Raw genomic sequence first — 13,651 nt, forward strand, 5'->3', positions numbered from 1 at the left:
GGCGGCGGCGGCGGGCGCGGGCGGCCTCACGCGGGCCGGGAGGGCCGGGGCAGCGCCGGGCGGGCGGGCCGGGCGCGGACTCGGCTCCTCGGCGAGGAGCGCGCGGGGCGGACTACGGGGCGCGGGCCGCGGGCCGCGGGGCGCGCGGACGGGCGCGAAGGGGAGGGTGGTGTCGGTCGGACCGAGGGGCGCGCGCAGCTCCCCGCCCCTCGAGCCGAGACCGAGGGGGCTGATGGCCGCCGCCGGGCCGAGGCGGACCAGAGCAGGAGCTGCGGGAGCTGCTGCCGCCGCTGCCGCCGCCGCCGCTCTTATTGCCTCGGCCCGGGCCCCCGCCGCCACCCCGAGCCAAAAGCGCCGCGGCGGGCGGGGGGAGGCGGGGGGAGGAGGAGGCGGCGGCGGCGAGGGGGGTGGAAGGAGGAGGAGGAGGAGGAGGAGGGCCGAGGAGCGGCCGCGGCGGCGGCGGCGGCAGGGAGGGCGGGAGCCGGCGGAGGGAGGCAGCCCCCCGGGAGCCCGGGGAGGGGGTCCCTCCGCCCGCGCCCGGCCGGGGACGGGACAGGCCGGGGAGACGCCCCCCACCCCCCAGGCTCGGGCCGCAGCCGGGCCGGGCCGAGGGGGGAGAGGGGGCGTCTCCGCGCCAGTGACGACCCCTCGCACGACGCCAACGCTCCACCTCCCGGGCCGCGTCGCCCGGCGCCCCCGAGGCCTCCTCCCCCTCCCGCGGGCGCCGCCGAGGGGCCGGGGTGGGCGGAAGGGGAGGGAGCGCGCGCCCGGACTTAGGAAAATTTTCGAAAGAGAGAGAGACACAGAGAGCCAGAGAGGAGTGTGGAAAAAGCGAGGCGAGCACGAATCAAAGGACAGAGCAACCGAAAAGGAAAATGTGTCCACACACAAACACGAACACGAATAAAAATCCACACTACACAGCGATGGTGGTGTCTGGTGGCGGTGGCGGGGTGGGGGGGCTGACTAGATGAGCCGCTCCTCGCGCCCCCGGCGCCGGGCGCCATGGCCCGAGCCGAAGGCACCGCTGGCCCCGGAGCGCCCGCGGCCTCTGCGCTTGGCGCGGCCGCCCAAGTAGGAGAAGAAGGCGCAGCCCAGGAACACTCGGAAGCAGCAGGTCGCCCCGAACACGAAGCCGCAGCCGCGGCCCTGCTCCGTGCGCTTCTGCAGCAGGAAGTTGAGCACCCACGAGGGGCTGCGCACGGAGAACACCAGGAACACCACGAGGGGCAGGTGGGCGCTTAGCGCGCCGGCCTTGAGCGGCCCGGGCCGCCACACGACGCCCCCCACGCGCGGTGCCGCGTAGTAGGCGTCGTCCTCGTCGCCCGAGTCCGTGTCCCACTCGGCCCAGGCCCTACTCGTGCCCCCGGCGGCGCCGCCCTCCTCGGCGCCCCCGGCGGCGCCCTCCTCGGCGCCCTCGTCGTCGGCGGCGGCGGCCGCGGCGGCGGCGGCCTCGGGGTCTCGGGCCTCCTCCTGGGCTTCTGGCACCTTCTTCTTCTTCTTCTTCAGCATCTTCTCCACCTTCTTCCTCTCCTTCTCCCTCTTCTTCTCCTCCTTGCGCCTCTGCTCCAGCAGCTTCTTCTCGAGCTTCCTGCGCTCCTTGTCGGTCAGGAACTTCTCGGGGGGCGCCTCGCGCGCCAGGTTCTTGGGGTTCTTCGCGGGCTTCTCTGGGTCTCCGCTCTTCCGCGGCGCGAGCGGCTCTCTCGGTTCGGCCAACGCCGCAGCCGCCGCCGCAGCTTCGGCAGCCACCTCGGCAGCCGCCGCGGCCGTCTTCTTCTCGCTCTCCGCCGCCCGGGCTTTGAGCTTCATGGCCATCTTCAGCATGGTGACCCGGCCACCTCGGGGAGCTCGGCTCGCGCCTGGCCCGGGCGCCCTGCTTACCCCCGGCCTCGGGCTGCCCGGCCCCTGTGCGCCCCGTGTCGGGGGGCTCCGCTGCGGTCCTCGCCGCGCTGCTCCGGGGCCGCGGAGCGCGGCTGCCCGGGCTTCGGGCTGCTGGGCTGGCTGCCTAAGAGTTAGCGCCAAAAACGATGAGCAAAGAAAAAGGGGCGAGAAGAAACCAAAAAGCACCCAACAACAGCGAGAAACCAAAAAGCACCAAGAAATGTCAACTCAAAAAGAAAAGTGCAAAGGCGCGCGGATGGCACGAGTCTGCTGTTACCCTCAGGCGCTCCTTGGTTTGGCTCTTGGGCACGCCAATGGAGAAGAGAAAAGAAGAGAAAAGAGAGAGAATTGGGGGGTGCCCGGAGGCGCGGGGCAGGACAGCGGCGCCCGGGCGCCCCTGCCCTGTCCCGGCTCCAGTGGCTCTTGCCCGCGCCGGGCGACTCGGACTTCCGCGGGAGGCCCCGGCGCTCCCCGACTTACATGTGAGTGAGGTGCACTCACACGCAAGGCAGCGCCTGCCTGCCTGCCGCCCGCTGCCGCCCCGCGCCGGGACAGGGGCTCGCTCCAGCCGCGGCGCCGCAGCCCGGAGCCAGAGAGCAGGGGAGAGCCGCGCCGGCCAGCCACCTGACGCAGCCCGCTCCGCGGTGCCGACGCGACTGAGTGTCCCCGCCGGGGAGCAGCGCTTCTAACCGGCCCCGATGACGCCCCAGCCTCTTCAGAGGACCGACCCATAGCAGCGGCCCCTATAAACCGAAGGGGAAGCGTGAAAAATCGGCCCACCGGGGACGCGCCCAAATGGGCCGCCGCGCACCCTGGGGGTGCGGGCCGTTGTGGGGACAGCGCGAGTGTGGGCCGGGGGCGCCGGGGGCGCGCTGGCGGGGGGCACGGGCGCGCCCAAGACGGTGGGCGCTCAACCCCGCCTCCCAGACCTGCCTCCCAATTTTCGGTGAGTGGTGTAGCCCTGGGCGGCGTGCAAAGTGTGCGACGGCGGCGCTTACCCCTGCTGTGCGCCTCCTTACCTCCAGCCACCCACCCCGCCCTCCCAGCGGCGCGCGCCCGCCGAGATAGGTGTCTAGGTGTCGGAGAGCCGAATTCCAATTGTTTGCGACGCCCGCACTGGGTTTCTTTCGGATCTTCGGACGAGAAAAGTGCGTTGGGATTGCAAAGCTAGCCCTGCCCGAAGCAGGAGGCCCGCCGGTGTCTTGGGAGCGGAGGAGCGGTGGCCGGGGCAGTGGAGTCGGTCCACGAGGCGTCCTCCCAGGTGGGAGAGTTGGCGGCCTGGCCTGGGCGCCCTGGGGACTCTGGAACAGAGAGAAAAGTAGTTTACGGAACGTGAACTTGTTTGAAGGTTATTTCAAAACTTTCAAGTGTCCCGCCCCACACTAGCATGCAGCAGAGTGCAAGATTAGGAGCAGGGATACTAAGTTTTCAACCACTGGACTCCAGCCCGCCTTTCCTGGGACCTTGGTTAGGTCATTTGCTGCCACCTTGTTGTCTGCTGGGATGCAGTTCATTCATTCAATAAATGTTTGGTGCATGTGGGTTCCGCGGCCCACCATGTGCCCAGGTGAGCCGAGGCGGCAAGGTAATCGGGCTAAGATGGGAGTAGTGCCTTGGATGGGACACAGGCCTACATCCCGGAAAGCCCAGTTATGCAAAGTCCACAAACTGTCTTCCCATTTTTTCTTTGACTTCTTAACACAGTCCATGGAACTTAAGCTGTTTGGGTGAAGAAGGAGAAAAAAGAAAAGTCTACCTATAAATGGAAGCACTTCTAACAGTCCCCAGGGCTATGGGGCGACTGATACTTCCAGAGGCCTTGAGCAAACAGCTGTATCGTTTTAAGTTAGCTTTGAAAATAAAAAGACACTGTTAGCCAACAGGATGACTGAAATTCCCCCCTTTTCCGCAGTTTGCTCCACTTCGAGTAAGAAAAGGTGTGACAGATGAAGACGCCACGTGTTATTTTTCTTGGCCCCTTCCGGTATACCGGGTACACCGCTATCCCCATTATACAAGGCCTCTTTTTTATGTATCTGAAAGGACAACAGAGGACGATTCAAAGTCAGCAAAGAACACTTGGAATTAAGAACAGGAAGCACAGCCTAGACACCAGACCCTCATAACCTGCAGGCCACCCTGCCCTGGGCCACTGCAGACCCCTGATTTTCTTGAACTTGGCTGAAAAGTTTTTGCCCAGCTTAAGCCAGGTCTTTGTCACACTCCTGATCATGGCCTCTGTTCCACACAAAAATACACCTTCTTTTGAAAATGCTCAAAGGAACTACTGTCCTAGCTTGATGCTTTTCACCTAACCAAAGATGGATAAAAATATTGTGTGGATACACCTAAATGTGCTCATAGAAAAATTCGGCAGTTAAGGTCTCAGGATGGATGATTCCAAGGCTGCCAGTGATAGAGATAGTGGGGCTCCCTATCATCCACCACCTAAGTTAGAACTGCTTGATGACACGGCACAGGTGCTGTATCTTTAGATATTAAATTAGAACTTCCTGGCTGAATGTGATTGATTGTCATTTAAAAAAATTGTTAAAGACTTGTAAGAGAGAAGAACAGGCCAGAAATTTTTGTTATGCTCCTTTGTTCAAAAGCATCTTCCTTTCTGCTTCTAAAGTTGCAAAGCACAGATACATTGTCTTTAAGAGTACCAGGTAAATAGTAACAAATAGGACCTTGATACTTATGCCAGGAGCTACACAGTTATACAATGTATATAATAAAGAGTCTCCTTATTTGGAAATCTCTAAGCTCCATTACCACCTTCCCCTTTTAGATAAATATCACACCTGAACTTTAAAAGGAGTGAAACTACCCCATGTCATATACTAACAATTGTTCTAGGCAAGGCACAATCGGGACCATGGTCCTAGAATGTGTAATGCAAGATCAGGCTTTACTTCTTTCAGGTCTCAATCTATGAGGCTATTCTTGAAAACAAAAAATTTTTAAGTATAGGTTTCATATATATCTTATTATGGCTACTGATGGATAAATAAAGCATTTACTTTGTAAATAAATGACAGCAGGTGGAATGATGGGTTTACAGGTAAGCAAATGACACCCAGAGCTTTGAAACAAGCTGGTTTGTGGTCTGCTAGGCTCTCTGTTTTCACTCCACACAAATTGGAGGAAGAGATTTTACTGAGCTTTTGGCCTCAAATTTGACCTCTCCAGGCCCTAAAAGTTGTGATTTTTTTTTTTAAGTCTTTCAGATTTGGAGGCTACCATGTGTGACCTTTTCATATGAATTAGTAATTTATTTTAATTGATCGTTACTGTTTTAAGTACCTAGTTTATGCTTTGAAAGTAGGGCAATCTATTAGCATAATTCTTGGCACAGTCCAGACAAGAGCTTTCCAGTGGAAGGGGCCCCTTGACTGGCTCAGGAAGAGAAGGGAGTTACGGAAACTTCAGCTTTCAGGGAGGGACAAAGGACAGAATGTCTTGGGTATAAAATGCCCCAGGAGATCACAGATCTCTGGCTCAGGAGACTTGCTTCGTGCCCAAGCCAGCCAGTTGAGATCATAATACATCCCTAACCTAAAACACTAGGTCACCTAACAAAACAGTTTGGTTAAACAGATGGTGTCACGCACTACACAGAGAAATGGCCTCGAAACATTTCTTTCCAATGTTCCATAGCTGACAACAATGGACAACATCCCCCACCAGGGTTTGAATTCTGTGGTCTTGTCAACTTTGCGGCGATAAAGGCAGTTTGTGATCTTTGGCCCCTGGGTATCCTCCTTTCTCAGTGAGAACGCCTTCTCTGCTTTTCAAAGCAGTGGACTTACTACAGCTTAGAATCTTGAAAACATTGCTCTCCTTAATGATGTCACTCAGTTTTTGGACAAGAATGTTGTCTTTGGCCCGTCATTGGTTGGGGTCATTTTAAGTTGTTTCTCAAGAGCCCAGGGCAAATATAATTATAATATTATTTTAATAGCCTAGGAAACAATAAATAGGTTTCCACTGAAACAGAAACTTTAGCTGTAAGGTTTTAATAATAGTATTTAGCCCTTCCACAGTGTTTCCTGTGTTCAAAGCACATTCAGCACTTTAATTAGCTAGAATGACTGAAACTGCCATTGCAAATCAATGTCAAAGCCTATGCCATGTAGATGATGAAAGCAGAAATTGTAAAAAGGATTTCCTAGTCCCAAGTAAGAAGACTCTATTACTTTAGACCATAAAAGTTCTTAAAAATTGAATGTAGTGATTAGGGCATTTTTTTCTTGTCATATTCACTAGCTAGTAACTCAAACCACAAAGTAACCCTAAACTTGTATTCAAAACTAAACGTGATACAAAACTTCATTTCAGAAGACTTGAAGTCAATTACTGAAGAATTAACTACATGGCCATATGACATTTTCCCATTTAATATCCATCAACTAACTTTAAAATGATCTATTTTTAATTCAAAACATACTCTAATTCAAACAGAATGTGGAAATACATTGGCCAGTGTGTTTGGACCCAAATTCTTGAGCCAGTGGCTTTGAGATGCTGTTCAAACATCTACTTAAAACAAATATGAGGGCAACCGGGACATTTTGCAGCCCTTCTTGATCTTTCCTGACTCTCTGATGGGCAGGCACCATCTGTGAGAGAGGCATCCTGGTCTCCGTGGACAGACGCCCAATTCCCAAGGCCATCAGTGTCTTTTTCACCACATCCCCATGAACCCCAGAGTGGGCAGGAATGGACTTTTAATAAAGCCACCATCTACTTTAAGAAGAGAAACATTAACAAAAAGACATGATATGTATTACTTTCTTCCTTTTAGGAATCTAAATGATATGATGCACATGTTACCCTTCCTTGAAGATTCTAGGTGGACAAACAACTTGGATATCAACAGGAAGTGGAAAACAAACTCACTAGTGGAACCAAAAGGCAGAGCCATCAGCAGAACACAGGCAGCAGCGTCAACAATTAATTCCAAAACTCAAAGTCAAATCCAGGAGAAGACTGAGGATGCCCCATTCTCTGTGAGGTACATCAACACCAACAGATCAATGGACCCACTTAATGGAGCCCTTAATTGGATTTTTTAAAAAAATTAAGAGTTTTACCGCTCTACAGCAGGAAAGTCAATTTTCCTAAACTGAAAATATCCTTCACTTCCCTTGGGGAAAAATTTTCATGAGGACTAAGGTAATGGGAAAACCTGTTGCTTAGAACCTTTAACTTGGCCTTGAAAATGGAAACTCATCCAGGATGGAGAATAATGTAGGGAGACTAGTTAAAAATAGACACGGACCAGCTCACTTTCATGCTTATTTACAAGGTGCCTTATTTAAATGACACTTTGATCCAACATCTTACTAAAAAATGACAACAGGAAAAAATAAGAGCCAGTTGGTGCACCTGGAGATGTGATGCTGAGACCAAGAGAGAGGTCTGAAGTCCTAATAAAATATCCTTAGATAAGAGAAGCTCTGTCATTGCTCTTATTTTTAAAGATTTTAGGGTTTTTTCTCCCCCTCATGGTATTCACTTCTTTAAATTTAGCTCCATACAATTAGAGTGTAGACAGTCAAAAACACTGGATGAATTAGCAGTTCATTTCTTTTAGTTAAATGCTGCTTTGTGGACATATACAAATGAAACAACTGCTAAATAAGAGTTTTACATCTTCGGATTCTATTTTATCTACCTGCCAAGCAAATGTAGGTGATCATTTTCAAACAGCCTTGCTGTGAGTGGCTAGCCTCAATTTGGGAAACAGATGCAGACTGGACCTCGGGTATCATTTGCCTTCAGAGCTGAAACCCCCTCTCCAGTCCCACTTCCATCTGCTGTTAGTAAACCAGGAATTAAGCAATTAACGTGGCATAATTAGTCACACATTTAATTCATCTAGAAATGTGATAACTTTTCATCGTTTTGTGTTTGCCCACACATGTTTAAGTTGAAATTGAAAAATGTGTAATTATCGCTTAGCTCCACCTATTTCCCTGTCTTTTATTTTGAGGGGGGAACTAATCGGGGCCCAGGCTGCATGGCCCCTAACAAGGAGGGGTGCACCCTCCTTTCACACTGGCTCCAATTCTCCTCCCCACAGCCACCCCAGCCTTCCTCTGTTTGATTTCCATTTAGCTTCCAGTTGGTTGAAATTAAGTGTTTGCCAGGGAGCTCAGGGCTGTGCCCTCTACTCTCCCACTCAGCAGTTTATTGAGGGCTTGGCAGTGTGCACAGAACTCTCACTGGCCTGTCAGGAGCCCCTCAACATCAGCAGAGCCCAGATGGCACTGTCTTTCTAAGGTCTTTGCCTACCACTGGAAGTTATAAGGAGGGGAAAATCATTCAGCCCAAGCGTCAAGCATTTGCAACTAGTCTGGGGATCAGATGAAAAGGAGATTTTTTTATGAGCTACAGACCTCAGCTCTACCCACAGCCACGTCCCAGGGTCTCTGCATGCCGCCCAATACTGGGAAGGCTGCCTCTGCCCACTTTCTTGAACATTCATGTTTTTTGGTTGCCTAAGTCTCTACTACCTTCTCAGATTACGGCTCGTTTCGTGCTAATTACACCGAAAAAACTGAAAGAATGTCGCTGACTTTACAAAGAACACAAAGCAGACTTGCTTTAAAAACTAAATATAGCCAGTTTCTTTCAGAAGGCAGACAGGCTTGGCCTTCCAATGATTTGTACTATGCAGATTAATTGCAGATGGCCAATTCACTTATTAAGACCCAAATGACGGCAGGGCTCAGCTATCGGCAGGACAGATTAAAAATGTGTGTTGCTCTTGGGGGCCATTTACCTAAAATGAGAAGGTCTGATTAATGATAAACATTTTTTTTTCCAGCACTTAATTGTAAATTAAGATTTGCTGATGATGACAGGCTAATTTAAGCTACCGTGGAAAGAGGAAAGAAATGGAAGCTGCCAACCATAGGAAGCAGTACGTGTACTGTGCAGGTAAAAATATAGATGAAATGAAAGAAGAAAATCTAGCCTCTCAATGTGGAAGGCAGTGGCTGCTGCAGATCAAGAGGATATTGTTTTTATAGCCCCTGTTCTCCATTATGTAAGAAATGGCCTTTTAAAAGACAGACTTGGGAAGCGGGTATTATCTCTGTTAGCCAAGCAAATTACAGATTACTCCCCACCTCCACCCCCGACACCATGAAATCCCGAAAGGGTTAATAGGTGAACAGTAGCAGCTTGGAATGATTTATTTTTTTCTAAGGAACATTAAATACTGAATTGCTCATGCTGAAATAATGCTACAGCTGTGATCCATGGGGTTGAATTTTGGACACTGGCTCGAGTAACAGGTGTACTCATTGTGTGCCCAGCTCGGCTGAAATTGTGATGCCTAACTCAAATTTTTTCCCAATTAACTGGTGAGGATTCTGGAGCCAGCCAGGAAAGGGCCTTTTGCCACAAGCACAGAAGACATGTGTGCTCAGCCTTCAACAAAAATGTCAGCCTTAGGGGAAAACGGAGCCATTTCTCCCTGATCATAAAAACAAGAAAATGGAGATGGACCTGAAATGTCTGGAAAGGTAGAGGAAAGAGACAACCTAGTTGGGACCAAGCCTTTCTAGGTTCTAAAGCAAACAGGTCTGTCCTACAATTCAGCTCTTGGAGGATTTTAGGGATTGAAGAAAGTCCAGGATTCTAGGAAACGTGTCACCAAAATTGGTATTATTAGAGGAAGTGGCACAAAGCTACAAGTGCAGAGTCTGATCTGTAACATGCTAATTACACCTATTTTTATCCCTGGCTTGCAGTGACCTAACATGAAGCAATAAAAACTCTGGAAAACTAGCCCTTCAGTTATAGAAGGTGTGATTACCCTGCGGTATGGGAGCCCCTGAGAACACTTTCATTGGGTCCATGGGTCTAACCTAGGGTGAGAAAGCAGCAGTCCCCCAGGAAGGTGGTTGATTTTCAAGAGCACTTGGTAGCAGCGAGGAAAGGCACATGGGGAGCTGTGGGGTGATGTCAGCATGCAGTAAGAGGGGAACTCTGAAATGTCCAAGACCAGCCCAAGCAAACTGCACCATCTCCATGTGGTGCCCTGGTCTGGAGAGGAAAGCAAGGAGGCTATGTTTTGCCAAGCCAAGACTGATCAATGAGGAGAGGGCTTTCCTCAGTCCATTCCACTGACAGCAAAGGCCCTGGATCCCTATCTTCTGCCAAGATGGTGCCAAATAGCTGAACCATACAAAGGAAATGGATATAAAACTTAACTGAGACCCAGAGACATCTGATCTCCAAGTTAAAGGACTACTCCTTATACTCATAACAGTTGGAGGCATCCCAAAGTCTAGAAAAGCCTAAATGACCCTAAATTCATACTCATGTTATTTAACCCATGCCTCTGGGAAGCAATCAAGAACAGGATTAATTTCATCCTCAGCCTGAAAAGTTAAGTTCCTTAGTTTTCTTTTAATTAAATAATTATTTTAGGTGCATCATTTTAACAAGATACCATGAGTTAGTTAGTTCAATGAATGAATACAAAACCAAAATGTTGACTAGTATAATCCCTAAATTGACTTAATATTTTAATTTTAGGTACTTTCATTTACCTTACACATTCTTAAATGTGTTCAATGTGTTTTCCACAATTTGGCATAACGATGTATTCACTAGATTTATTGGCTGGGGGGAAGCAGAGAGGCAGAGAAGAGAACTTTTTTTTTTTTTTTTAAAGACTATGACTAAATGATAGAACTCACAGCAAACATTTAATTTCTACAATTGATGCCAAAGGTAGAAGAGATTTTGAGAGAAAAAAATAGACGGATAATTTCTAAAACATGTAAAGCGAAACAGCAAATCTGCAAATGCAAGAAAAAAAAAAAAAAACCCCACCACTACTAGCAGCATGAAAACTCCAGGGAAACAAACAAAAACATCATTGTAATTAATAGTAATTGAACCCCTGCTTAACTTTCCTCCCAATAGCTGATAATTCTGTGAAATCACCTAGCTGTCACTCTTGTCCCTTTAGAAACATGACATTGATTTGTCTAGCAGAGACCCATCATTAGAATTCTGAGGTCTGCTTAATGGGGCTACTAATAAATCTAAGTCATCAATTCTTGACCTTTTGTTTTCTGAAATTCTCGGTATGTGGTAAACTGCTGAAAACACATTTTCAAGGTCTGTGACTGTAACATGAAAAATAAAGGATCAAGGCTGGGCTTTGAAGGTCTGATCATATCTGAGTTCTGCCCTGACTGCACCCCAGAGGGAAAATAAGTAAGATGGATTAGGAACAGCACCTGGGGGTCATATCAATACTTTCTTTTGGGCTGAGCTATTTGCAAATAGAAATGGACTGTAAGACTGCACTATAAAGGAAGATGTGCCAAGGACCCATTGCCCCTTCTCCTGCCTTTCCTTGTCCCCTTCCTCCCCCATCTGCCTGGCTTTTTACTGCATTGAGAGATCAGGAAAAATTCCAGCCAAGAGAGTCTAAATTGGCTATGCACGAGAGAGAGAGAGAGAGAGAGAGAGAGAGAGAGGGAGAGAGAGAGAGGGAGAGAGAGAATCTAGTCACAGTTTTGGTGACTTTGAAATAAAAGGATTGGGTTGGGGAGGGTCAGCTTTTTTTTTTTTTTTTTTGAGAATCATGGACACTTTTTCTTTTTCTATAAAAGCAAAATGCTTCTCACCCTTATTTTTTGCTGGCTGGATTGAGCTGCTTGTAACCGAAGACAAAATGCAGTCAGGTAGCTTCAGCTTCCTCTAAATTCTAAGATGGCTGCAGGCACCAGACTCTGACAGTGATGTTGCTGAGAATCTAGCCATAAAGATTTCTTTCCACACTGTTCTCCCTCCACATCTGCCTAGAAGGACTAGCCTGCTGCTTAATTTCCCCCGTCCTCTGCAGTCAATTTCAGATGGCTGCAGCAGAGAAAGCAAGACCCCCACACCTTGTCTGTGTGTACCCTTCCTTCTGCACCCCTCTGAGTGCATTTGGACTGTGTTGGGGTGACATTGGGACAGGTGGTTGGCTGAGCTGATCCTCTCAAATATTCAGGCAAACTGGTTGCTGGTAGACAAAACATCCAGATGCTTTTTCACGATTGAACTTTTGACCAAATTGATTGGATGCTTTGGTGTCAAGAAGACAAAAACCCAAGTCAAAAAGGTCATCAGAGTAGGAAATTTGTAGGCAGTGAATAGCAGGAAGCATTACATATTTCTAACAATGAAAAATGTGAATTTTTAGATTGTGCTAAATGACTCAAAATTGACCAGAGCAAAGCTACAAAGTGAAAGAATGGATCTTGTTAAGGTTATATTATTCGCATTTATTTGGCTTTGTTGCTGCCAGAAAGTGGCTTGGAGCATTTCTTTTCAGAGCTCTGTAAAATGTAAATGGTCTAAATTAAGACGCCATCTAATCTCAAACAATATTAATTGTGACATGAAAAATGAGACCAATTCTTCCGACATCACAATCACCAGCACCCCACATTAACTGATCATCTCACTGTGTTTCTCAAAAGCCTGAATATTTTCCTTTTCCAAAAGTCTCTATTTATTTTTTTATTTATTTTCTGAGATGGAGTTTCACTCTTGTTGCCCAGGCTGGAATACAGTGGTGCAATCTCAGCTCACTGCAACCTCTGACTCCCAGGTTCAAGTGATTCTCCTGCCTCAGCCTTCTGAGTAGCTGGGATTATAAGCACGTACCACTATGCCCAGCTACTTTTTGTATTTTTAGTAGAGACGGGTTTCGTCATGTTGGCCAGGCTGGTCTAGAACTCCTGACCCCAGGTGATCTATCCACCTCAGCCTCTCAAAGTGCTGAGATTACAGGCGTGAGCCACTGCGCCCTGCCGTGCCTATTTATTTTTAAGAAGAGAAAAAAAAAATCCTCAAATACTTTACTTATTCTGACACTGAAAATGCACTCTCCTAAAGTGGGCTTCTTTTGACTTCCAGGCTCAGCAAACCTCTGTATCTGATTTGTTTTGTTTCTTTCTCCTCTCTGAATTAAAACACTTTCTAAAATAAAACCGCTAAGCAGCCAGCCAGTCGTATGCCAGGATGCTGCTCCTGCAACTCTCTCCTTCCAGACAGAACTGCTGGACTCTAATGTTGCTTTCCAGGAGGAAAAGGAGGAAAATGCATTTTCACATATTTGTCAAGTGTTTTCCCCTAAATGAGTCCATTAAAATCAGCAAGATCACTGTTCCTCCATCTCAGTGGCAGGCAGAATCACCACGCATGGATACAGGAGCAAATCTGTATTTCCAGTTGGCTCTGGTAGGGAGATTGCCGTTGTTCTAGAGAAAAGAGGTATCTCTGTCTCTGCAGTACTGCCTCACAATTTCAAGAACACTGCCTCCTCCCATAAGATTCTGCAGATGTTGCACTTGGCTTGTTAAACCTATTGCTAAATGTAAGAAATAAAGTTGTTTAACTTGTAAATGTCCATAATTTACCTACTGCAAAGCCCAGAGTCCTTGCTGTTTCATTATCAGCTGCCTGTTAATAACCATCAAATTAGAAGCGTCTCTAGGAGTATGGCAATTTAGTGAGGGGAATAAGAACAGAAAATCACAAACTGTTCAGGGAAGTTGACGCATAGTGGGCCTCCTGGGGCTGGGGCCCAGGGCCCCTCAGTATTTAGTTCAAGGCCACCGGGCTTTCTTGTGCGACATTACTTCTAACATAGATACTGTGTAATTCAGTTACACAAAAGCAGCCCAGATGAGCAGGCTCACATCATCTCTTGTGCTCTGCATAAGTCTGCACCAGAGGCTGT

At 48.8% G+C, this 13,651-nt stretch overlaps 2 protein-coding genes across 17 annotated transcripts in view; both read right to left on the reverse strand.

Moving 5' to 3' along the window:
- The window catches only part of GNAS (GNAS complex locus), a 69,666-nt gene that overhangs the window by 18,237 nt on the left and 37,778 nt on the right, over positions 1-13,651 (reverse strand). For 2 of the 15 annotated variants that reach the window (XM_032257174.1, XM_032257169.1), the window contains exon 1: positions 2,159-2,595. The exons of 10 other annotated variants lie outside the window; for them this stretch is intronic. The gene's annotated coding sequence lies outside the window, so the exon portion shown is untranslated. Of the gene's footprint in view, positions 1-2,158; positions 2,620-13,651 lie in introns of those variants that run through there. 3 more of the 15 variants (XM_032257167.1, XM_032257171.1, XM_032257173.1) reach the window with 3 other exon arrangements.
- Positions 1-13,651, reverse strand: part of LOC116535786 (neuroendocrine secretory protein 55) — a 64,377-nt gene that overhangs the window by 12,926 nt on the left and 37,800 nt on the right. The gene's annotated exons all lie outside the window — the stretch shown is intronic.

The sequence above is a fragment of the Sapajus apella genome, unplaced genomic scaffold, assembly GCF_009761245.1.
Source record: "Sapajus apella isolate SASKATOON/1434 unplaced genomic scaffold, GSC_monkey_1.0 scaffold96, whole genome shotgun sequence".
Lineage (NCBI taxonomy): Eukaryota > Metazoa > Chordata > Mammalia > Primates > Cebidae > Sapajus > Sapajus apella.